We start from the raw sequence: 24,737 nt of genomic DNA, 5'->3' as shown, positions 1-24,737 counted from the left end.
TGGAAGAAGCATCTCAATTTCTGCCATTGGAGCAAACAACTTTGAGCTTAAGCCTCAATTAGTTTCTCTAATGCAACACAAGTTTCATGGACTTCTATTGGAAGATCCCCATCAGTTCTTAGCTGAATTCTTACAAATCTGTGACACTGTCAAGACCAATGGAGTTGATCCCGAGGTCTACAGACTTATGCTTTTCCCTTTTGCTGTAAGAGACAGAGCTAGAACATGGTTGGATTCACAACCTAAGGAAAGCCTGAACTCTTGGGAAAAGATGGTTAGTGCTTTCCTGGACAAATTCTTTCCACCTCAAAAGATGAGCAAGCTTAGAGTGGAAATCCAAACCTTCAGACAGAAAGAAGGTGAGTCCTTCTATGAAGCTTGGGAAAGATATAAGCAACTGATCAAAAGGTGTCCTTCTGACATGCTTCCAGAATGGAGCATCATATGTATATTCTATGATGGTCTGTCTGAATTGTCAAAAATGTTATTGGACCATTCTGCAGGAGGATCTCTTCATCTGAAAACCCCTGCAGAAGCTCAGGAACTCATTGAAATGGTTGTAAATAACCAGTTCATGTACACCTCTGAGAGGAGTCCTGTGAACAATGGGACGCCTCAAAAGAAGGGAGTTCTTGAAATTAATACTCTGAATGCCATATTGGCTCAAAACAAAATATTGACTCAGCAAGTTGATATGATTTCTCAGAGTCTGAATGGATTGCAAGTTGCATCGAACAGTACTAAAGAAGCATCTTTTGAAGAAGAAGCTTATGATCCTGAGAACCCTGCAATGGCAGAGGTGAATTACATGGGAGAACCCTATGGAAACACCTATAATCCTTTATGGAAAAATCATCCAAATTTCTCAGGGAAAGATCAACAGAAGCCTCAACAAGGCTTCAAGAATAATGGTGGAAGAAATAGATTTAGCAATAGCAAGCCTTTTCCATCATCTTCTCAGCAACAGACAGAGAATTCTGAACAGAGCCATTCTGGCCTGGAAACTATAGTCTCTGATCTATCCAAGACCATACTAAGTTCCATGAATGAAACAAGGTCCTTCATTAGAAATTTGGAGGCACAGGTGGGTCAGCTGAGTAAGAAGATTACTGAAACTCCTCCCAGTACTCTCCCAAGCAACACAGAAGAAAACCCCGAGAGAGTGCAAGACCATAACCATGACCAACATGGCCGAACCTGGAGAGAGTGAGGAGGACGTGAGTCCCAGTGAGAAAAGCCTCATGGGACGTCCTCTGGACAGAAATGAGTTTCCCTTTGAGGAACCAAAGGAATCTGAGACTCATACAGAGACCATAGAGATTCCATTGAACTTCCTTCTGCTATTCATGAGCTCTGATGAATGTTCTTCCTCTGAAGAGGATGAAGACATCACTGAAGAGCAAGTTGCTAAGTATCTAGGAGCAATCATGAAGCTGAATGCCAAGTTATTTGGTAATGAGACTTGGGAGGATAAACCCCCTTGTTCACCAATGAACTGAATGCATTAATGAGGCAGACATTACCTCAGAAGAAACCGGATCCCGGAAAATTCTTCAAACCTTGTACCATAGGCATTATGACCTTTGAGAAGGCTCTGTGTGACCTGGGGTCAGGGATAAACCTCATGCCACTCTCTATAATGGAGAAATTGGGAATCTTTGAGGTACAAGCTGCAAGAATCTCACTTAAGATGGCAAACAAATCAATGAAACAGGCTTATGGACTAGTAGAGGATGTGCTAGTGAAGGTTGAAGGCCTTTACATCCCTGCTGATTTCATAATCCTAGACACTAGGAAGGATGAGGATGAATCCATCATCCTTGGTAGACCCTTCCTAGCCACAGCAAAATCTGTGATTGATGTTGACAGAGGAGAGTTGGTCCTTCAGTTGAATGAGGACTACTGGTGCACGAAAATTACTTCACACTATGTAATTCCGCACAACTAACCAGCAAGTGCACTGGGTCGTCCAAGTAATACCTTACGTGAGTAAGGGTCGATCCCACGGAGATTGTTGGCTTGAAGCAAGCTATGATTATTTTATTATTCTTAGTCAGGATATCAATTATAATTATCAGTTTGAATTACGAAAAAGTAAAAGAGTATGAAATAAATACTTATTATGCAGTTATGGAGAATATGTTGGAGTTTTGGAGATGCTTTGTCTTCTGAATTTCAGATTTTCACTTGTATTCCTCTTCCCTCATGCATGCAAAAGTGCAAAGTTCCTTCCATGGCAAGCTGTGTGTTGGTGGATCACCGTTGTCAATGGCTACCATCCGTCCTCTCAGTGAAAAGGGTCCAAGTGCACTGTCACTACACGGCTAATCATCTGTCGGTTCTCACTCATGCTGGAATAGGATCCATTGATCCTTTTGCGTCTGTCACTACGCCCAACACTCACGAGTTTGAAGCTCGTCACAGCCGTCCAATCCCAGAATCCTACTCGGAATACCACAGACAAGGTTTAGACTTTCCGGAATCTCATGAATGCCGCCATCAATCTAGCTTATACCACAAAGATTCTGATTAAGGAATCTAAGAGATACTCATTCAATCTGATGTAGAACGAAGGTGGTTGTCAGACACACGTTCATGGATTGAGGAAGGTGATGAGTGTCACGGATCATCACCTTCTCTATAATTAAGCGCGAATGAATATCTTAGATAGGAACACGCATGTTTGAATGGAAAATAGAAATACTTGCATTAATTCATCGAGACGCTGCAGAGCTCCTCACCCCCAACAATGGGGATTAGAGACTCATGCTGCCAAAAGGTACAAATTTCAGATCTAAAATATCATGAGATCCGAAATAGACCTCTAAAAGTTGTTTAAATACTAAACTAGTAACCTAGGTTTACAGAAAATGACTAAACTATGATAGATGGTGCAGAAATCTACTTCTGGGGCCCACTTAGTGTGTGCTGGGGCTGAGACTTAAGCTTCTCACGTGTCTAGGCTGTTTCTGGAGTTGAACGCCAGGTTGTAACCTATTTCTGGCGTTCAACTCCCATTTGTAACCTGTTTCTGGCGTTTGCGCCAGACTGCAACATGGAACTGGCGTTGAACGCCAGTTTACGTCGTTTATCCTTGGGCAAAGTATGAACTATTATATATTGATGGAAAGCCCTGGATGTCTACTTTCCAACGCAATTGAGAGCGCACCATTTGGAATTCTGTAGCTCCAGAAAATCTACTTTGAGTGCAGGGAGGTCATAATCCAACAGCATCAGCAGTCCTTTTTCAGCCTGAATCAGATTTTTGCTCAACTCCCTCAATTTCAGCCAGAAAATACCTGAAATTACAGAAAAACACACAAACTCATAGTAAAGTCCAGAAATGTGATTTTTATTTAAAAACTAATAAAAATATAATAAAAACTAACTAAATTACACTGAAAACAAAGTAGGATAAAAAGGAGCGAATATACAATGAATTCCAAAAACATCTATGAAGATCAGTCTTAATTAGATGAGCGGCGCTATTAGCTCTTTGCTTCTGAACAGTTTTGGCATCTCACTTTATCCTTTGAAGTTCAGAATGATTGGTATCTATAGAAACTTAGAATTCAGATAGTGTTATTGATTCTCCTAGTCCAGTATGTTGATTCTTGAACACTACTACTTTATGAGTCTTGGCCGTGGCCCTAAGCACTCTGTTTTCCAATATTACCACCGGATACATACATGCCACAGACACATAACTGGGTGAACCTTTTCAGATTGTGACTCAGCTTTGCTAAAGTCCCCAATTAGAGGTGTCCAGGGTTCTTAAGCACACTCTATTTTTTGCTTTGGACCTCGACTTTAACCGCTCAGTCTCAAGTTTTCACTTGACACCTTCACGCCACAAGCACATGGTTAGGGACAGCTTGGTTTAGCCGCTAAGGCCGGGATTTTATTCCTTTAGACCCTCCTATCCACTGATGCTCAAAGCCTTGGATCCTTTTTATTACCCTTGCCTTTTGGTTTTAAAGGCTATTGGCTTTTTGCTCTTGCCTTTTGGTTTAAAGAGCTATTGGCTTTTTCTGCTTGCTTTTTCTCTTTCTTGCTCTCTCTTTTTTTTCGCATTTTTTTTCTGCAAGCTTTGTTCTTCACTGCTTTTTCTTGCTTCAAGAATCATTTTTATGATTTTTCAGATTATCAAATAACATTTCTCCTTTTTCATCATTCTTTCAAGAGCCAACAATTTTAACATTCATAAACAACAAATTCAAAAGACATATGCACTGTTCAAGCATTCATTCAGAAAATAAAAAGTATTGCCACCACATCAAAATAATTAAATTATTTTAAAATTCAAAATTCATGTACTTCTTTTTCCTTTTCAGAAAACAATTTTCATTTAAGAAAGGTGATGGATTCATAGGACATTCATATCTTTAAGACATAGACACTTAGATACTAGTGATCATATAGTAAAGACACAAACATAATTAAACATGAAGCATAGTAAATGAAAAACAGGAAAATAAGAACAAGGAGATTAAGGAATGGGTCCACCTTAATGAGGGTGGCGTCTTCCTCTTCTTGAAGAACCAATGGTGCTCTTGAGCTCCTCTATGTCTCTTCCTTGCCTTTGTTGCTCTTTCCTCATAGCTCTTTGATCTGCAGTCAATTGCTCTACCACTAAATTATGGAAATACAAAAGCAATGCTTTTACCACACCAAACTTAAAAAGTTTGCTCGTCCTCGAGCAAAAGAAGAAAGAAGTGGAGAAGATGGAGGAGATGGAAGTGTGTGAATGGGAGGGTTTGGGAGGGAAATGGTTTGAATTTGAATGGTGAGGTAGGTGGGGATCCTGTGGGGTCTACAGATCCAGTGGGGTCAAGGATTTAGCATCCCTGCTCCAATTAGGCGTACAAAATACCCTTACTGTGCAATCCTGGCGTTTAACGCCAGACTGCTGCCTGTTTCTGGTGTTAAACGCCCAAATGTAGCCTGTTTCTGGCGTTTAACGCCAGACTGATGCTCGTTTCTGGCGTTAAACGCCAGCTTGGTGCTTGTTTCTGGCGTTAAACGCCAGACAGATGCTTGTTTCTGACGTTTAAATGCCAGAATGATCTTCCTCCAGGGTGTGCTGTTTTTCATGCTGTTTGTGATTTTTCATTTGTTTTTGTGACTTCACATGATCATCAAAATAAAGAAAACATAAAATAGCAATGGAAAATAAATAGATATAATTAAATAACATTGGGTTGCCTCCCAACAAGCACTTCTTTAATGTCAATAGCTTGACAGTGAGCTCTCATGGAGCCTCACAGATAATCAGAGCAAGGTTGGGACCTCCCAACACCAAACTTAGAGTTTGAATGTGGGGGTTCAACACCAAACTTAGAGTTTGGTTGTGGCCTCCCAACACCAAACTTAGAGTTTGACTGTGGGGGGCTTTGGTTGACTCTGCAGTGAGAGAAGCTTTTCATGCTTCCTCTCCATGGTTACAGAAGGAGGACATTGTGTCTTATAGTTTGCAATGTCTGCAAACCACAGAGCTTCCTGAATAGCAAACAATTACTCATCCGGAAAGGTTTCAGAGATCTCAGTAGGAGGGAGGGATGCTCTTGCTACTGGTTCTATCCGGGACAGGTGATCAGCTACTTGATTCTCTGTCCCTTTTCTGTCTCTTATTTCAATATCAAACTCTTACAGAAGCAACACCCATCTTTTGAGCCTGGGCTTTGAATCCTGCTTTGTGAGTAGATATTTAAGAGCAGCAAGGTCAGTGTACACAATCACTTTTGATCCTACTAAGTAGGATCTAAACTTATCAATGGCATAAACCATTGCAAGTAATTCTTTTTCTGTGGTTGTGTAATTTTTTTGGGCATCATTTAAAACACTGCTAGCATAATAAATGACATGCAGAAGCTTGTTATGCCTCTGTCCCAATACTGCACCAATGGTATGGTCACTGGCATCACACATTAGTTCAAATGGTAATGTCCAGTCTGGTTCAGAAATAACTGGTGATGTGACTAGCTTAGCTTTCAGGGTCTCAAACGCCTGCAGACACTTTGTGTCAAACTAAAATGGCGTGTCAGCAGCTAGCAAATTGCTCAGAGGTTTTGCAATTTTTGAAAAATCCTTTATAAACCTCCTATAGAATCCTGCATGCCCCAGAAAGCTTCTGATTGCCTTAACATTGGCAGGTGGTGGTAATTTTTCAATTACTTCAACTTTAGCTTGATCCACCTCTATTCTCTTGTTTGAAATTTTATGCCCAAGGACAATCCCTTCAGTCACCATAAAGTGACATTTTTCCCAGTTTAAAACTAGGTTGGTCTCTTGGCATCTTTTCAGAACAAGTGCTAAATGGTTAAGGCAGGAGCTGAATGAGTCTCCAAATACTGAAAAGTCATCCATGAAGACTTCCAGAAACTTCTCTACCATATCAGAGAAGATAGAGAGCATGCACCTCTGAAAGGTTGCAGGTGCATTACACAGACCAAAAGGCATCCTTCTGTAGGCAAACACTCCAGAAGGACATGTGAATGTTGTTTTCTCTTGGTCCTGAGGATCTACTGCAATTTGGTTGTAACCTGAATAGCCATCCAAAAAGCAGTAATATTCATGACCTGCTAGTCTCTCTAGCATCTGGTCTATGAATGGTAAAGGAAAATGATCCTTCCTGGTGGCTGTATTGAGCCTTCTGTAGTCAATACACATACGCCACCCTGTAACTGTTCTTGTAGGAACTAGTTCATTCTTTTCATTATGAACCACTGTCATTCCTCCCTTCTTAGGGACAACATGGACAGGGCTCACCCAGGGGCTATCAGAAATAGGATAGATAATCCCAGCCTCTAGTAACTTAGTGACCTCTTTCTGCACCACCTCCTTCATGGCGGGATTTAGCCGCCTCTGTCGTTGAACCACTGGCTTAGCATCATCCTCCAATAGGATCTTGTGCATGCATCTGGCTGGGCTAATGCCCTTAAGATCACTTATGGACCACCCAAGAGCTGTCTTGTGTGTACTTAGCACCTGAATTAGTGCTTTCTCTTCCTGTGGCCCTAAAGCAGAGCTTATGATTACAGGAAAAGTGTCACCTTCTCCCAGAAATGCATATTTCAAGGATGGTGGTAGTGGTTTGAGCTCGGGTTTAGGAGGTTTCTCCTCTTCCTGAGGAGTTTTCAGAGGTTTTTTTATTTCCTCTGGTTCCTCCAGATCAGGCTGAACATCTTTAAAAATGTCCTCTAGCTCTTATTCGAGACTCTCAGTCATATTGACCTCTTCCACCAGGGAGTCAATAATATCAACGCCCAGGCAGTCGTTTGATGTGTCTGGATGTTGCATAGCTTTGACAACATTCAACTTAAACTCATCCTCATTGACTCTCAGGGTTATCTCCCCTTTTTGGACGTCAATGAGGGTTCGTCCAGTTGCTAGGAATGGTCTTCCTAGAATGAGAGTTGCACTTTTGTGCTCCTCCATTTCCATCACTACAAAGTCAGTAGGGAAGACAAATGGCCCAACCTTGACAATCATGTCCTCAATTATGCCTGATGGGTATTTAATGGAGCCATCAGCAAGTTGAAGACAGATCCGGGTTGGTTTGACCTCTTCAGTCAAGCCAAGCTTTCTGATAGTGGATGCAGGAATTAGGTTGATGCTTGCCCCAAGATCACATAGAGCTGTCTTGGTGCAGTTACCCTCTAATATGCATGGTATCATAAAGCTCCCGGGATCTTTAAGCTTTTCTGGGAAGCTTTTCAGAATGACTGCACTGCATTCTTCAGTGAGGAGAACTCTTTCAGTTTCTCTCCAATCCTTCTTATGACTCAAGATATCTTTCATGAACTTGGCATAAGAGGGTATTTGCTCAAGTGCCTCTGCAAACGGAATCTTTATTTCAAGAGTACTGAGATAGTCTGCAAAGCGGGCAAATTGCTTATCCTGCTCCTCTTTGTAGAGTTTTTGAGGATAAGGTATCTTGGCTTTGTATTCCTCAACCTTAGTTGCTGCAGGTTTATTTCCTACAGAGGTAGGTTGAGAAGTTTTCTTGAGGGATTTATTATCAGCACTTGCAGGTGTCTGATCCCTCACTGGCATTTGAAAGCCAGGGTTGGAAGCTGGAGTGGCATTGGACGCCAACTCCTTACTTGTTCCTGGCGTTTGAACGCCAGAACTGAGCTTCCATTGGGCGTTTGACGCCAATTCCTTGCCTGTTTCTGGCGTTTGAACGCCAGAGTTATTCCTCTCTGGGCTCTTACTGTCCTTAGAGGGATTTTGGATAGCCAGTTGTTCATTTCTTAGCTTCCTGCTACCTTGAAGTAAGGTATTTAATATTTTTTCACTTCTTAATTGAACTGCTTGACACTCTTCTGTTATTTGTTTTGATAACTGCTGTTCTGTTTGCTTCAACTGTACTTCCATATTCAGATTAGCCATTCTTGTGTATTGTAGATCTCCTTGAATTTGGCCAGCTGTTTTGTTAGACAGTCTAATTGCTGATTGAATTCTGTAATTTGTTCTGCAGGATTGAGTTCAGCAGTTACTGTTTTAGCCTCTTCTTTCATGGAAGATTCACTGCTTAGGTACAGATGCTGATTTCTGGCAACTGTATCAATGAGCTCTTGAGCTTCTTCAATTGTTTTTCTCATATGTATAGATCCACCAACTGAGTGGTCTAGAGAAATCTGAGCTTTCTCTGTAAGCCCATAATAGAAGATGTCTAACTGCACCCATTCTGAAAACATTTCAGAGGGGCATTTTCTTAGCATCTCTCTGTATCTCTCCCAGGAAATCTCCTTGTTTAAAGCCCTGGATGTCCAGTCTTAGCTGTGTCATCCGTTTTGGAGGGAAGTATTGATTCAAGAATTTTTCTGTCAGCTGTTTCCATGTTCTTATGCTAGCTTTAGGTTGGTTATTTAACCACCTCTTAGCTTGATCTTTTACAGCAAATGAAAACAGTAATAATCTGTAGACATCCCGATCTACTTTCTTATCATGTACTGTGTCAGTAATTTATAAAAACTGTGTCAGAAACTCTGTAGGTTCTTCCTGTGGAAGACCAGAATACTGGCAACTCTACTGCACCATGATAATGAGCTGAGGATTCAACTCAAAGCTACTGACTCCGATGGAGGGTATACCGATACTACTCCCATATGAAGCAGTAGTGGGGTTAGCATATGAACCCAGAGTCTTTTTGGACTGTTCATTTCCACTTTTGTCCATGATGGAGAAAGGGAGATGATGTGGATTGTAAAAAAACTTTTTTTTTGAGAACCGAAATTAAAATAAAATAAAATTAATGAAGAATTGACTAAAATTTTGAAAATTTGAAGAAAAAGAAATAAAAGAAACTTGAAAACTAAATTAATTAATTAAAAAGATTTGAAAAAGATGTGGGTGAGGATTTTCGAAAAAAAAATGAAGAGAGAGAAATTGGTTAGGAAGTTTTGAAAAAGATACGTCTTAAAATTAAAGATACTTGTAAGAAAATAAAATAAAAAAAAGAAAAGATATGAAAAAGATTTGATTTTAGGATTTGAGATTAGAGAGGATAAGATAAGCTAGGTAAGAGAAGATAAGGAATTTAAATTAAAAAGTTTTGAAATTTACATTTTAAATTTGAAAAATAAATTTTGAAATTTGAAATTTGAAATTTGAAATTTTGAATTTTGAATTTTGGTAGTTGAAATTTGAAATTTGAATTTGAAATAAAATAAGATAAGATTTTTTTGAAAAAGATTTGAATTTTGAAATTTTAAAACTAAGATAAGATAAAATAAAATTTTTAAAATGAAATCTGAATTTTTAAAAGAAAAATTCGAAAAATCACTTAAAATAAAGGAAAAAGATATTTTTGAATTCAATGAGGAAAGAGAAAAACAATAAAAAGACACAAAACTTAAAATTTTTAGATCTAATGCTCCTTATTTTCGAAAATTTTGGAAGGAAACACCAAGGAACACCAAACTTAAAAATTTTAAGATCAAAACACAAGGAAGACTCAAGAACACTTTGAAGACTCACAAGAACAACAAGAACATGAAGATAGAACACCAAACTTTAAAATTTTTAGAAAACCAAAACAAAATTTTCGAAAACTAAAGAAAAATCAACAAGAAAACACTAAACTTAAAGTTTGGCACAAGATTTATTCAAAGAAAAGTTAATTTTGAAGAAGTTTTTTTTTTAAAAAGAAGATAGCCAATTACCAAGAACATAAGCACCACGCTCTAGCCAATTGAGCTATAAATTTAAAGTGTTTTAACAAGGTATAAATAAATCTTTTTTTTAGATGCTAATAATTCGAAAATGCACAAGAAAAACAAGAAAAATCACAAAATAAGAAAAACTAATGATTAAACAAGAAAAATAAACAAGAACAACTTGAAGATTAAGAAAGAACAAAGAACATGCAATTCGAAAATTTAAAGGGAAATAAAAACATGCAGTTGACACCAAACTTAAAACATGACACTAAACTCAAACAGAAAAAATCACTTACTAGTTAAAAAAAATTTCGAAAAATTTAAAAAGAGAAAATAAGGATTTAAAAAAATAATTTCAACCAAAAACAATAATAGAAGACTCTAAACCAAAAAGAAAAATTTTTCCTAATCTAAGCAAGAAAATAAACCGTCATTTGTCCAAACTCGAACAATCCCCGGCAACGGCGCCAAAAACTTGGTGCACGAAAATTACTTCACACTATGTAATTCCGCACAACTAACCAGCAAGTGCACTGGGTCGTCCAAGTAATACCTTACGTGAGTAAGGGTCGATCCCACGGAGATTGTTGGCTTGAAGCAAGCTATGATTATTTTGTTATTCTTAGTCAGGATATCAATTATAATTATCAGTTTGAATTACGAAAAAATAAAAGAGTATGAAATAAATACTTATTATGCAGTAATGGAGAATATGTTGGGGTTTTGGAGATACTTTGTCTTCTGAATTTCAGCTTTTCTCTTGTATTCCTCTTCCCTCATGCATGCAAAAGTGCAAAGTTCCTTCTATGGCAAGCTGTGTGTTGGTGGATCACCATTGTCAATGGCTACCATCCGTCCTCTCAGTGAAAAGGGTCCAGTGCACTGTCACTACACGGCTAATCATCTGTCGGTTCCCACTCATGCTGGAATAGGATCCATTGATCCTTTTGCGTCTGTCACTACGCCCAACACTCGCAAGTTTGAAGCTCGTCACAGTCATCCAATCCCAGAATCCTACTCGGAATACCACAGACAAGGTTTAGACTTTTCGGATTCTCATGAATGCCGCCATCAATCTAGCTTATACCACAAAGATTCTGATTAAGGAATCTAAGAGATACTCATTCAATCTGATGTAGAACGGAGGTGGTTGTCAGAAACACGTTCATGGATTGAGGAAGGTGATGAGCGTCACGGATCATCACCTTCTTTATAATTAAGCACGAATGAATATCTTAGATAGGAACACGCATGTTTGAATGGAAAATAGAAATACTTGCATTAATTCATCGAGACGCTGCAGAGCTCCTCACCCCCAACAATGGGGTTTAGAGAATCATGCTTCCAAAAGGTACAAATTTCAGATCTAAAATGTCATGAGATCCGAAATAGACCTCTAAAAGTTGTTTAAATACTAAACTAGTAACCTAGGTTTACAGAAAATGACTAAACTATGATAGATGTTGCAGAAATCCACTTCTGGGGCCCACTTAGTGTGTGCTGGGGCTGAGACTTAAGCTTCTCACGTGCCTAGGCTGTTTCTGGAGTTGAACGCCAGGTTGTAACCTGTTTCTGGCGTTCAACTTCCATTTGTAACCTGTTTCTGGCATTCGCGCCAGACTGCAACAAGAAACTGGCGTTGAACGCCAGTTTATGTCATTTATCCTTGAGCAAAGTATGAACTATTATATATTGCTGGAAAGCCCTGGATGTATACTTTCCAACGCAATTGAGAGCGCACCATTTGGAGTTATGTAGCTCCAGAAAATCCACTTTGAGTGCAGGGAGGTCAGAATCCAACAGCATCAGCAGTCCTTTTTCAGCCTGAATCAGATTTTTGCGCAACACCCTCAATTTCAGCCAGAAAATACCTGAAATTACAGAAAAACACACAAACTCATAGTAAAGTCCAGAAATGTGATTTTTATTTAAAAACTAATAAAAATATAATAAAAACTAACTAAATTACACTGAAAACATACTAAAAACAATGCCAAAAAGCGTATAAATTATCCGCTCATCACAACACCAAACTTAAATTGTTACTTGTCCCAAAGCAACTAAAAACAAAGTAGGATAAAAAGGAGCGAATATACAATGAATTCCAAAAACATCTATGAAGATCAGTCTTAATTAGATGAGCGGCGCTATTAGCTTTTTGCTTCTGAACAGTTTTGGCATCTCACTTTATCCTTTGAAGTTCAGAATGATTGGTATCTATAGGAACTTAGAATTCAGATAGTGTTATTGATTCTCCTAGTTCAGTATGTTGATTCTTGAACACTGCTACTTTATGAGTCTTGGCCGTGGCCCTAAGCACTCTGTTTTCCAGTATTACCACCGGATACATACATGCCACAGACACATAACTGGGTGAACCTTTTCAGATTGTGACTCAGCTTTGCTAAAGTCCCCAATTAGAGGTGTCCAGGGTTCTTAAGCACACTCTATTTTTTGCTTTGGACCTCGACTTTAACCGCTCAGTCTCAAGTTTTCACTTGACACCTTCACGCCACAAGCACATGGTTAGGGACAGCTTGGTTTAGCCGCTAAGGCCGGGATTTTATTCCTTTAGGCCCTCCTATCCACTGATGCTCATAGCCTTGGATCCTTTTTATTACCCTTGCCTTTTGGTTTTAAAGGCTATTGGCTTTTTGCTCTTGCCTTTTGGTTTAAAGAGCTTTTGGCTTTTTCTGCTTGCTTTTTCTCTTTCTTGCTCTCTCTTTTTTTTCGCATTTTTTTTCTGCAAGCTTTGTTCTTCACTGCTTTTTCTTGCTTCAAGAATCATTTTTATGATTTTTCAGATTATCAAATAACATTTCTCCTTTTTCATCATTCTTTCAAGAGCCAAAAATTTTAACATTCATAAACAACAAATTCAAAAGACATATGCACTATTCAAGCATTCATTCGGAAAACAAAAAGTATTGCCACCACATCAAAATAATTAAATTATTTTAAAATTCGAAATTTATGTACTTCTTTTTCCTTTTCAGAAAACAATTTTCATTTAAGAAAGGTGATGGATTCATAGGACATTCATATCTTTAAGACATAGACACTTAGATACTAGTGATCATATAGTAAAGACACAAACATAATTAAACATGAAGCATAGTAAACGAAAAACAGGAAAATAAGAACAAGGAGATTAAGGAATGGGTCCACCTTAATGAGGGTGGCGTCTTCCTCTTCTTAATGAACCAATGGTGCTCTTGAGCTCCTCTATGTCTCTTCCTTGCCTTTGTTGCTCTTTCCTCATAGCTCTTTGATCTGCAGTCAATTGCTCTACCACTAAATTATGGAAAAACAAAAGCAATGCTTTTACCACACCAAACTTAAAAAGTTTGCTCGTCCTCGAGCAAAAGAAAAAAGAAGTGGAGAAGATGGAGGAGATGGAAGTGTGTGAATGGGAGGGTTTGGGAGGGAAATGGTTTGAATTTGAATGGTGAGGTAGGTGGGGATCCTGTGGGGTCTACAGATCCAGTGGGGTCAAGGATTTAGCATCCCTGCTCCAATTAGGCGTACAAAATACCCTTACTGTGCAATCCTGGCGTTTAACGCCAGACTGCTGCCTGTTTCTGGTGTTAAACGCCCAAATGTAGCCTGTTTCTGGCGTTTAACGCCAGACTGATGCTCGTTTCTGGCGTTAAACGCCAGCTTGGTGTTTGTTTTTGGCGTTAAACGCCAGACAGATGCTTGTTTCTGGCGTTTAAACGCCAGAATGATCTTCCTCCAGGATGTGCTATTTTTCATGCTGTTTTTCATTCTGTTTTTGATTTTCCATTTGTTTTTGTGACTTCACATGATCATCAACCTAAAGAAAACATAAAATAGCAATGGAAAATAAATAGATATAATTAAATAACATTGGGTTACCTCCCAACAAGCGCTTCTTTAATGTCAATAGCTTGACAGTAAGCTCTCATGGAGCCTCACAGATAATCAGAGCAAGGTTGGGACCTCCCAACACCAAACTTAGAGTTTGAATGTGGGGGTTCAACACCAAACTTAGAGTTTGGTTGTGGCCTCCCAACACCAAACTTAGAGTTTGACTGTGGGGGGCTTTGGTTGACTCTGCAGTGAGAGAAGCTTTTCATGCTTCCTCTCCATGGTTACAGAAGGAGAACATTGTGTCTTATAGTTTGCAATGTCTGCAAACCACAGAGCTTCCTGAATAGCAAACAATTGCTCATCCGGAAAGGTTTCAGAGATCTCAGTAGGAGGGAGGGATGCTCTTGCTACTGGTTCTATCCGGGACAGGTGATCAGCTACTTGATTCTCTGTTCCTTTTCTGTCTCTTATTTCTATATCAAACTCTTACAGAAGCAACACCCATCTTATGAGCCTAGGCTTTGAATCCTGCTTTGTGAGTAGATATTTAAGAGCAGCAAGGTCAGTGTACACAATCACTTTTGATCCTACTAAGTAGGATCTAAACTTATCAATGGCATAAACCACTGCAAGTAATTCTTTTTCTGTGGTTGTGTAATTTTTTTGGGCATCATTTAAAACATTGCTAGCATAATAAATGACATGCAGAAGCTTGTTATGCCTCTGTCCCAATACTGCACCAATGGTATGGTCACTGGCATCACACATTAGTTCCAATGGTAATGTCCAGTCTGGTGCAGAAATAACTGGTGATGTGACCAGCTTAGCTTTCAGGGTCTCAAACGCCTGCAGACACTTTGTGTCAAACTAAAATGGCGTGTCAGCAGCTAGCAAATTGCTCAGAGGTTTTGCAATTTTTGAAAAATCCTTTATAAACCTCCTATAGAATCCTGCATGCCCCAGAAAGCTTCTGATTGCCTTAACATTGGCAGGTGGTGGTAATTTTTCAATTACTTCAACTTTAGCTTGATCCACCTCTATTCTCTTGTTTGAAATTTTATGCCCAAGGACAATCCCTTCAGTCACCATAAAGTGACATTTTTCCCAGTTTAAAACTAGGTTGGTCTCTTGGCATCTTTTCAGAACAAGTGCTAAATGGTTAAGGCAGGAGCTGAATGAGTCTCCAAATACTAAAAAGTCATCCATGAAGATTTCCAGAAACTTCTCTACCATATCAGAGAAGATAGAGAGCATGCACCTCTGAAAGGTTGCAGGTGCATTACACAGACCAAAAGGCATCCTTCTGTAGGCAAACACTCCAAAAGGACATGTGAATGTTGTTTTCTCTTGGTCCTGAGGATCTACTGCAATTTGGTTGTAACCTGAATAGCCATCCAAAAAGCAGTAATATTCATGACCTGCTAGTCTCGCTAGCATCTAGTCTATGAATGGTAAAGGAAAATGATCCTTCCTGGTGGCTGTTTTGAGCCTTCTGTAGTCAATACACATACGCCACCCTGTAACTGTTCTTGTAGGAACCAGTTCATTCTTTTCATTATGAACCACTGTCATTCCTCCCTTCTTAGGGACAACATGGACAGGGCTCACCCAGGGGCTATCAGAAATAGGATAGATAATCCCAGCCTCTAGTAACTTAGTGACCTCTTTCTGCACCACCTCCTTCATGGCGGGATTTAGCCGCCTCTGTCGTTGAACCACTGGCTTAGCATCATCCTCCAATAGGATCTTGTGCATGCATCTGGCTGGGCTAATGCCCTTAAGATCACTTATGGACCACCCAAGAGCTGTCTTGTGTGTCCTTAGCACCTGAATTAGTGCTTTCTCTTCCTGTGGCCCTAAAGCAGAGCTTATGATTACAGGAAAAGTGTCACCTTCTCCTAGAAATGCATATTTCAAGGATGGTGGTAGTGGTTTGAGCTCAGGTTTAGGAGGTTTCTCCTCTTCCTGAGGAGTTTTCAGAGGTTTTTTTATTTCCTCTGGTTCCTCCAGATCAGGCTGAACATCTTTAAAAATGTCCTCTAGCTCTGATTCGAGACTCTCAGTCATATTGACCTCTTCCACCAGGCAGTCAATAATATCAACGCCCAGGCAGTCGTCTGATGTGTCTGGATGTTGCATAGCTTTGACAACATTCAACTTAAGCTCATCCTCATTGACTCTCAGGGTTATCTCCCCTTTTTGGACGTCAATGAGGGTTCGTCTAGTTGCTAGGAATGGTCTTCCTAGAATGAGAGTTGCACATTTGTGCTCCTCCATTTCCAGCACTACAAAGTCAGTAGGGAAGGCAAATGGCCCAACCTTGACAATCATGTCCTCAATTATGCCTGATGGGTATTTAATGGAGCCATCAGCAAGTTGAAGACAGATCCAGGTTGGTTTGACCTCTTCAGTCAAGCCAAGCTTTTTGATAGTGGATGCAGGGATTAGGTTGATGCTTGCCCCAAGATCACATAGAGCTGTCTTGGTGCAGTTACCCTCTAATATGCATGGTATCATAAAGCTCCCGGGATCTTTAAGCTTTTCTGGGAAGCTTTTCAGAATGACTGCACTGCATTCTTCAGTGAGGAGAACGCTTTCAGTTTCTCTCCAATCCTTCTTATGACTCAAGATATCTTTCATGAACTTGGCATAAGAGGGTATTTGCTCAAGTGCCTCTGCGAACGGAATCTTTATTTCAAGAGTACTGAGATAGTCTGCAAAGCGGGCAAGTTGCTTATCCTGCTCCTCTTTGCGGAGTTTTTGAGGATAAGGCATCTTGGCTTTGTATTCCTCAACCTTAGTTGCTGCAAGTTTATTTCCTACAGAGGTAGGTTGAGAAGTTTTCTTGAGGGATTTATTATCAGCACTTGCAGGTATCTGATCCCTCACTGGCATTTGAAAGCCAAGGTTGGAAGCTGGAGTGGCATTGGACGCCAACTCCTTACTTGTTCCTAGCGTTTGAACGCCAGAACTGAGCTTCCATTGGGTGTTTGACGCCAACTCCTTGCCTGTTTCTAGCGTTTGAACGCCAGAGTTATTCCTCTCTGGGCTCTTACTGTCCTTAGAGAGATTTTGGATATCCGGTTGTTCATTTCTTGGCTTCCTGCTACCTTGAAGTGAGGTATTTAATGTTTTTCCACTTCTTAATTGAACTGCTTGGCACTCTTCTGTTATTTGTTTTGATAACTGCTGTTCTGTTTGCTTCAATTGTACTTCCATATTTAGATTAGCCATTCTTGTGTCTTGTAGTATCTCCTTGAATTTGGCCAGCTGTTTTGTTAGAAAGTCTAATTGCTGATTGAATTCTGTAATTTGTTCTGCAGGACTGAGTTCAGCAGTTACTGTTTTAGCCTCTTCTTTCATGGAAGATTCACTGCTTAGGTACAGATGCTGATTTCTGCCAACTGTATCAATGAGCTCTTGAGCTTCTTCAATTGTTTTTCTCATATGTATAGATCCACCAGCTGAGTGGTCTAGAGAAATCTGAGCTTTCTCTGTAAGCCCATAATAGAAGATGTCTAACTGCACCCATTCTGAAAACATTTCAGAGGGGCATTTTCTTAGCATCTCTCTGTATCTCTCCCAGGAAATCTCCTTGTTTAACGCCTTGGATGTCCAGTCTTAGCTGTGTCATCTGTTTTGGAGGGAAGTATTGATTCAAGAATTTTTCTGTCAGCTGTTTCCATGTCCTTATGCTAGCTTTAGGTTGGTTATTTAACCACCTCTTAGCTTGATCTTTTACAACAAATGGAAATAGTAATAATCTGTAGACATCCTGATCTACTTTCTTATCATGTACTGTGTCAGTAATTTGTAAAAACTGTGTCAGAAACTCTGTAGGTTCTTCCTGTGGAAGACCAGAATACTGGCAACTCTGCTGCACCATGATAATGAGCTGAGGATTCAACTCAAAGCTACTGACTCCGATGGAGGGTATACCGATACTACTCCCATATGAAGCAGTAGTGGGGTTAGCGTATGAACCCAGAGTCCTTCTGGACTGTTCATTTTCACTTTTGTCCATGATGGAGAAAGGGAGATGATGTGGATTGTAAAAAAACTTTTTTTTTAGAACCGAAATTAAAATAAAATAAAATTAATGAAGAATTGACTAAAATTTTGAAAATTTGAAGAAAAAGAAATAAAAGAAACTTGAAAACTAAATTAGTTAATTAAAAAGATTTGAAAAAGATGTGGGTGGGGATTTTCGAAAAAAATGAAGAGAGAGAAATTGGTTAGGAAGTTTTGAAAAAGATACGTCTTAAAATTAAAGATACTTGTAAGAAAATAAAATAAAAAAAGAAAAGATATGAAAAAGATTTGATTTTAGGATTTGAGATTAGAGAGGATAAGATAAGCTAGGTAAGAGAAGATAAGGAATTTAAATTAAAAAGTTTTGAAATTTACATTTTAAATTTGAAAATTAAATTTTGAAATTTGAAATTTGAAATTTGAAATTTTGAATTTTGAATTTTGGTAGTTGAAATTTGAAATTTGAATTTGAAATAAAATAAGATAAGATTTTTTTGAAAAAGATTTGAATTTTGAAATTTTAAAACTAAGATAAGATAAAATAAAATTTTTAAAATGAAATCTGAATTTTTAAAAGAAAAATTCGAAAAATCACTTAAAATAAAGGAAAAAGATATTTTTGAATTCAATGAGGAAAGAGAAAAATAATAAAAAGACACAAAACTTAAAATTTTTAGATCTAATGCTCCTTATTTTCGAAAATTTTGGAAGGAAACACCAAGGAACACCAAACTTAAAAATTTTAAGATCAAAACACAAGGAAGACTCAAGAACACTTTGAAGACTCACAAGAACAACAAGAACATGAAGATAGAACACCAAACTTTAAAATTTTTAGAAAACCAAAACAAAATTTTCGAAAACTAAAGAAAAATCAATAAGAAAACACCAAACTTAAAGTTTGGCACAAGATTTATTCAAAGAAAAGTTAATTTTGAAGAAGTTTTCTTTAAAAAAGAAGATAGCCAATTACCAAGAACATAAGCACCACGCTCTAGCCAATTGAGCTATAAATTTAAAGTGTTTTAACAAGGTATAAATAAATCTTTTTTTTAGATGCTAATAATTTGAAAATGCACAAGAAAAATAAGAAAAATCACAAAACAAGAAAAACTAAAGATCAAACAAGAAAAATAAACAAGAACAACTTGAAGATTAAGAAAGAACAAAGAACATGCAATTCGAAAATTTAAAGGGAAATAAAAATATGCAGTTGACACCAAACTTAAAACATGACACTAAACTCAAACAGAAAAAATCACTTACTAGTTAAAAAAATTTCAAAAAAATTAAAAAGAGAAAATAAGGATTTAAAAAAATAATTTCAACCAAAAACAATAATAGAAGACTCTAAACTAAAAAGAAAAATTTTTCCTAATCTAAGCAAGAAAATAAACCGTCAGTTGTCCAAACTCGAACAATCCCCGGCAACGGCGCCAAAAACTTGGTGCACGAAAATTACTTCATACTATTCGTGTGGACTTCAGCTCAGAAATTTGAAGTTTCCTCATTAGAGACAAAGGCATCAAGTTTATACCTGCACCGAGGTCACAAAATGACTTCTCAATTGTTATGTTTCCTATGGTGCAAGGTATGTAAAAACTCCCAGGATCATCTTTCTTTGAGCTTTTTGCATTCTTGGTCTTTCTCTCCTCTTCACTTCTCTCTTCTGTCTCTTCTTGTGGAACTTCTCTGTTGTGTTCTTCTTGATTGATGGCTTCCTTCTCCTTAGTCTTTTCACTTCCTACTATGATTGCTTTGCACTCCTCCCACTTTGTAGCTTTTCCTTTGTCCTTTGGATTGGAGATTGTATCACTTGGGAGAACATTGGTTGGCCGTTCAGCTTGTTTGGCCAATTGTCCCACTTGTCGTTCAAGGTTCTTCATGGTAGCTTCATTTCTCTCTTGCATTTTGACCAAGCTCTGAGTGGACTGAGCAATTGCTTGTATGGCTGCCTCAAGACTTGAAATTCTACTTTCATGATGGTCTATTGGTGGTATGATGGGGGTGGAATGTGGTTGCTGGAAGTTATTTGTAGGAGTAGTGTGGTAGTTTTGGGGGTTAGATGTTGGTGCGGAAATGCTATTTTGATGAGTTTGTGGATTGTGGTGGGGTGGTTGATATGTATTCTGTGGTTTCTTGTATTGATTATTATTAGCGTTTTGCTGGTCGTGGTTTGAGTAAGTTGTGTTTCTTGAGTTGTTTTGGTTTGAGTTTTTCTGCCACGGTTGTTGGCTGTGGGTGTGGTTATCTCCCCATCTGAGATTTGGATGGTTCTTCCAGGATGGATTGTAGGTGTCACCATAAACCTCATTTTGGCATGAGCCTTGGTTGTGCACATATTGAGGTTGTTCCTGCTGCTGATTTTCTTGGTTTTCTTCATTTTGTCCCCATGTGGTTGATGGTTGGCTTGTATTCACTACTGCAACTTGTAAACTATCAATCTTTTTAGCCATCTGCTCAAATTGTTCTTGAATCTGCTGCTGCATTATCTTGTTTTGAGCTAGGAGGGTGTCAACCCCTTCCATTTCTAACACTCCTTTCCTTAGTGATGGTTGGTGTTGTCTCTGATGGCCAAAGAAATATTGGTTGTTAGCCACCATGTCAATGAGGTTCTGAGCTTCTTCAGCTGTCTTCATGAGTTGCATTGAGCCTCCTGCTGAATAGTCAAGTGCCTCTTGAGCTTTCATTGTCAGTCCTTCATAGAAATTTTGGAGTTTATCCCATTCATTAAACATCTCAGGAGGGCACTTCCTGATTAGAGCTTTATATCGTTCCCATGCCTCATACAAGGGTTCAGCATCCATTTGTGTGAATGTTTGTACTTCAGTCTTCAATCTAATAACTCTTTGAGGTGGGTAAAACTTGGCAAGAAACTTGGTTACTAGATCATCCCAGTTGTTGATGCTATCTCTTGGAAATGACTCCAACCATTGAGTGGCTTTGTCTTTGAGGGAAAATGGAAATAGCAGCAATTTGTAACTGTCAGGATGCACACCATTGGTCTTCACTGTGTTACATATCCTCAGGAAGGTGGATAGGTGCTGGTTTGGATCTTCCAAGGGGCCTCCTCCATAGGAACAGTTGTTCTGCACCAAGGTGATGAGTTGGGGCTTCAATTCAAAGTTATTTGCATCGACATTTGGGTTAAGGATGCTACTCCCACAATGCCTTGGATTAGCAAGTGTATATGAAGCCAAGACTCTCCTCTGGGGTTGACCATTGTTGTTGGCCATTCTCACTGGTGGATTTGTTGGATCTGTTGAGTGTTCCTCCAATTCATGATATTCTTCATCTGATTCTTCCTCTCCAGCAACATTTTTTTCTCTTGCTTCTCTTCTTAGCCTTCGGAGAGTTCTCTGGTCAGTTTCAGATAAAACAGGAATGGATCTCCCTGTACCTGACATACAAGCAGAACATAAGAAACGCACAGAATCAGTGGCACTTCAATCTATTGCTAGAATGAAGTTCCAGTTAGCTTAAGCAAAAATTCAAACAGTTAGTGGGTTAGTCAAAATTAGAGAAAAATAAAGAAAAAGTGCTTGATCTAGACCACCACCTCACTTAATCATTATCAATCTAATCAATCCCCGGCAACGGCGCCAAAAACTTGATGAGATATTTTGTAGGAAAAATAAATTTCTCCCAAAATACCCAAAACTAACCGGCAAGTGCACCGGGTCGCATCAAGTAATAATAACTCACGGGAGTGAGGTCGATCCCACAGGGATTGAAGGATTGAGCAATTTTAGTTTAGTGGTTGATTTAGTCAAGCGAATCAAGATTTGGTTGATGGTTTTGTGACTTGCGGAATTAAATTGCATTGAAGTAAAGAGAACAAGAATTAAATTGCTGAAACGTAAAGAACAAGAAATTAAATGGCGGAAGCTTAGAGTGCAAGAAATGTAAATTGCGAAATCTTAAAGCGCAAGGAATGTAAATTGCTTGAAATGTAAAGGGGATTGGGATGTGGATTTGCAGAAATTAAACAAGGAAAAATTAAATTGCATCAAACAGAAGAGTAAAAGGGAATTGGGATTTAACCGGATATGAAGCAGAAAAGTAAATGAACATAAGAAAGCAATAAACAGAGAAGTGAAATGAGAAATTCAGATCTCAGGACCCAGAGACTAGAAAACCAAGTCTAGATCTCAATGCCTTCCTAGATCCAACAAGAACAATTGCAAGGAAATTGTAAATTGCAAAGAAAAGAGATGAAGAACAATGAACCGGAAATGAAATTCAATTAACAGTAAAGAAACAGAGAGATCCAAGATTGAGATTGAAACAGAATTTCTTCAATTCTCCAATCCAAGATCCAAGACAAATGTAAAATGAAATTGAAAGCAATGAAAGCAAGAAATTAAAGTTCACTCAAGTTCAAAAGCTCTCCGAAAACTATTATGAAAATTCTAAAAGGAAAGCTCCTTTAATAACTTGAATTCTATCCTATTTATACACTTTCAAAAATGATCTTCAAGCCTTGAGTTGGGCCTTTGTTCTTGGTGGAATTGGGTTGAAAGAGGCCTTGGTTGATTGCTCTTGGAGTTTGAAGAAGAACCAAAGTGAACCAATTGAACCGGGTTTGAGGTTAGCCAAAGTTGGACCTAAAGTTTGAGCCAAAGTTAGGGGTCTAACTTTGGCTCCAACTTTTCATAGCAGCAAGCAAAATTCTTCTGGTATGGATGTTGGTGCCAACGTTAGGGGTCTAATTTTGACCCTAACGTTGGCCTTGCTTTGTGCTAGTGGCGCCAACGTTAGCCTCCAAGTTAGGGGGCTAACGTTGGCGCAAACGTTGGCCCTTCCCCCTTTGTAATTTATGTGCCAACGTTAGCCTCCAAGTTAGGGGGCTAACGTTGGCGCAAACGTTGGTGCCCAGGGGAGAAACTCTCAAGTTCCAACGTTAGCCTCCAAGTTAGGGGGCTAACGTTGGGGCTAACTTTTGCCTCTTCCTTGAATGTTCATGTGCCAACGTTAGCCCCCAAGTTAGGGGTCTAACGTTGGCACAAACGTTGGTGCCCAGGGAAGAAATTTCTCTTGCCAACGTTAGCCTCCAAGTTAGGGGGCTAACGTTGGCTCAAACGTGGGGAGCCCAGGGAGTAATCTTCATGCCTAACGTTAGCCCCCTAGTTAGGGGGCTAACGTTTGCGCAAACGTTGGATGGCCAGGGAGGAATTCATGTGCCAACGTTAGCCTCCAAGTTAGGGGGCTAACGTTGGCGCAAACGTGGGATGGCCAGGGAGGAAAATTCAAGTTCCAACGTTAGCCTCCAAGTTAGGGGGCTAACGTTGGGGCTAACTTCTTGCTTCCTGGTTCCATTTCACTTATTCCATTGTCCTCTCTTCACTCCTAGCCATTCCTCTTTGCTTCAACCTTTCTCCAAGCTTTCTTCACCTATCATTAATCAACCAAACTCATCAAAGCTATGCTCAAAATCATGAGATATTCATTCTTTCATAATATGCAACAAATATAGCATAAAACCTCATGAAATGGCATAAATTCGTATATGGTTGGTTCAATCAAGGGAAACATGAAAATCTACTCAATTAGCTTGCTTGTAGCTCAAGAAAGTGAATAATTCTAATGAAAACAAAAGAAAAAGACTAGTTAAAATAGGCTAGGATGACTTGTCATCACAACACCAAACTTAAAGCTTGCTTATCCCCAAGTAAGAAATGAATTATTGAGAAGAAAGAATGAAATGGAAGAGGAAGTTCATGCTAGCAGAGTATTATTGATAGTTCATGGGGTTTTGTGTGGATATGCAAATACTCACTTCTTATTGACTCCTAGGCCTAGAAAGTCTCCTTCAAGCTTCAAGTGACATACTGCTATGACTTCTCATTATTCCTTTATCCTTGGCTATTACTTTGTTCATAAGCTTTATTTGAGTGTCATGTGTAGCAAGTTCATTTTCTTTTCTTTATACTTGACACATTATTCACCATAGACACTTGGCTCACATTCCTTCTTAAAACATTGATGCCCAGCACCTCTTTGGGCTACTAAATGCCTTGTAGTTAGGTTGCTCTTGATAGTGGACTTTCAGCTGATGATCCCGGGTTAGTTAACCCAAGTCACCAAGTGTTGATGCACTCCTAAGAGCTTACTAATCCAAGCAGATCCTAGTACAAAGACATCACAGGCATATATTTTAAAGTTCAAGCTATTGGTGTCCAGCTTTGTTTCTTTTTGTTTTTCTTTTGTTTGGCACTTTTTGGCTATCTTTTTCTTCTTTCCTTCTTTTTGTTTTTCTTTCTAACCAAGGAATTTAATTCAATTGAGATTCCTAGACAGTAGGCCACTCTTTACTTAGAAGGAGATATCCTAGCTCTTTATTCACTAAAAGTGAGCCATTATACAATCACATACATACCACCATTTACTTTTATTCCACTTCTATCTAACAGAGAATATCTTGCTTCACATTCAAACTGTTCTTTTATTGAATTGAAAGATGCAGGGGACAACACATGCTTCTTGTCAAGTGAAAGTGAACACACAAGCACACACATAAGCTAGTTTACTAATTTTAAAAGAAACAAACATAAATGATGCACAGACTACTACACTAACAGTTACTGTTAAAATGGGCATATTCACACTTCCAATTTAGAGCAATTCAATGCTAATGGAGTTAAGTGACAATACAACCTCTTGGTGGCTTCTTCTTCTTTCTCTCAGCTAATGGTGTGTAGTCCT

At 38.8% G+C, this 24,737-nt stretch overlaps 1 non-coding gene across 1 annotated transcript; it reads right to left on the bottom strand.

The window, feature by feature from the left end:
* Positions 1-319: 319 nt before the first annotated feature.
* Positions 320-427, bottom strand: LOC112724905 (small nucleolar RNA R71). Its single transcript, XR_003164045.1, has one exon. It is a non-coding gene; the product is annotated as a small nucleolar RNA R71 (small nucleolar RNA).
* Positions 428-24,737: the final 24,310 nt, after the last annotated feature.

Source organism: Arachis hypogaea, chromosome 11 (genome assembly GCF_003086295.3).
Source record: "Arachis hypogaea cultivar Tifrunner chromosome 11, arahy.Tifrunner.gnm2.J5K5, whole genome shotgun sequence".
Classification (NCBI taxonomy): domain Eukaryota; kingdom Viridiplantae; phylum Streptophyta; class Magnoliopsida; order Fabales; family Fabaceae; genus Arachis; species Arachis hypogaea.
The sequence above is the reverse complement of the archived record's forward strand: the minus strand, read 5'-3'. Positions and strand labels throughout refer to the sequence as shown.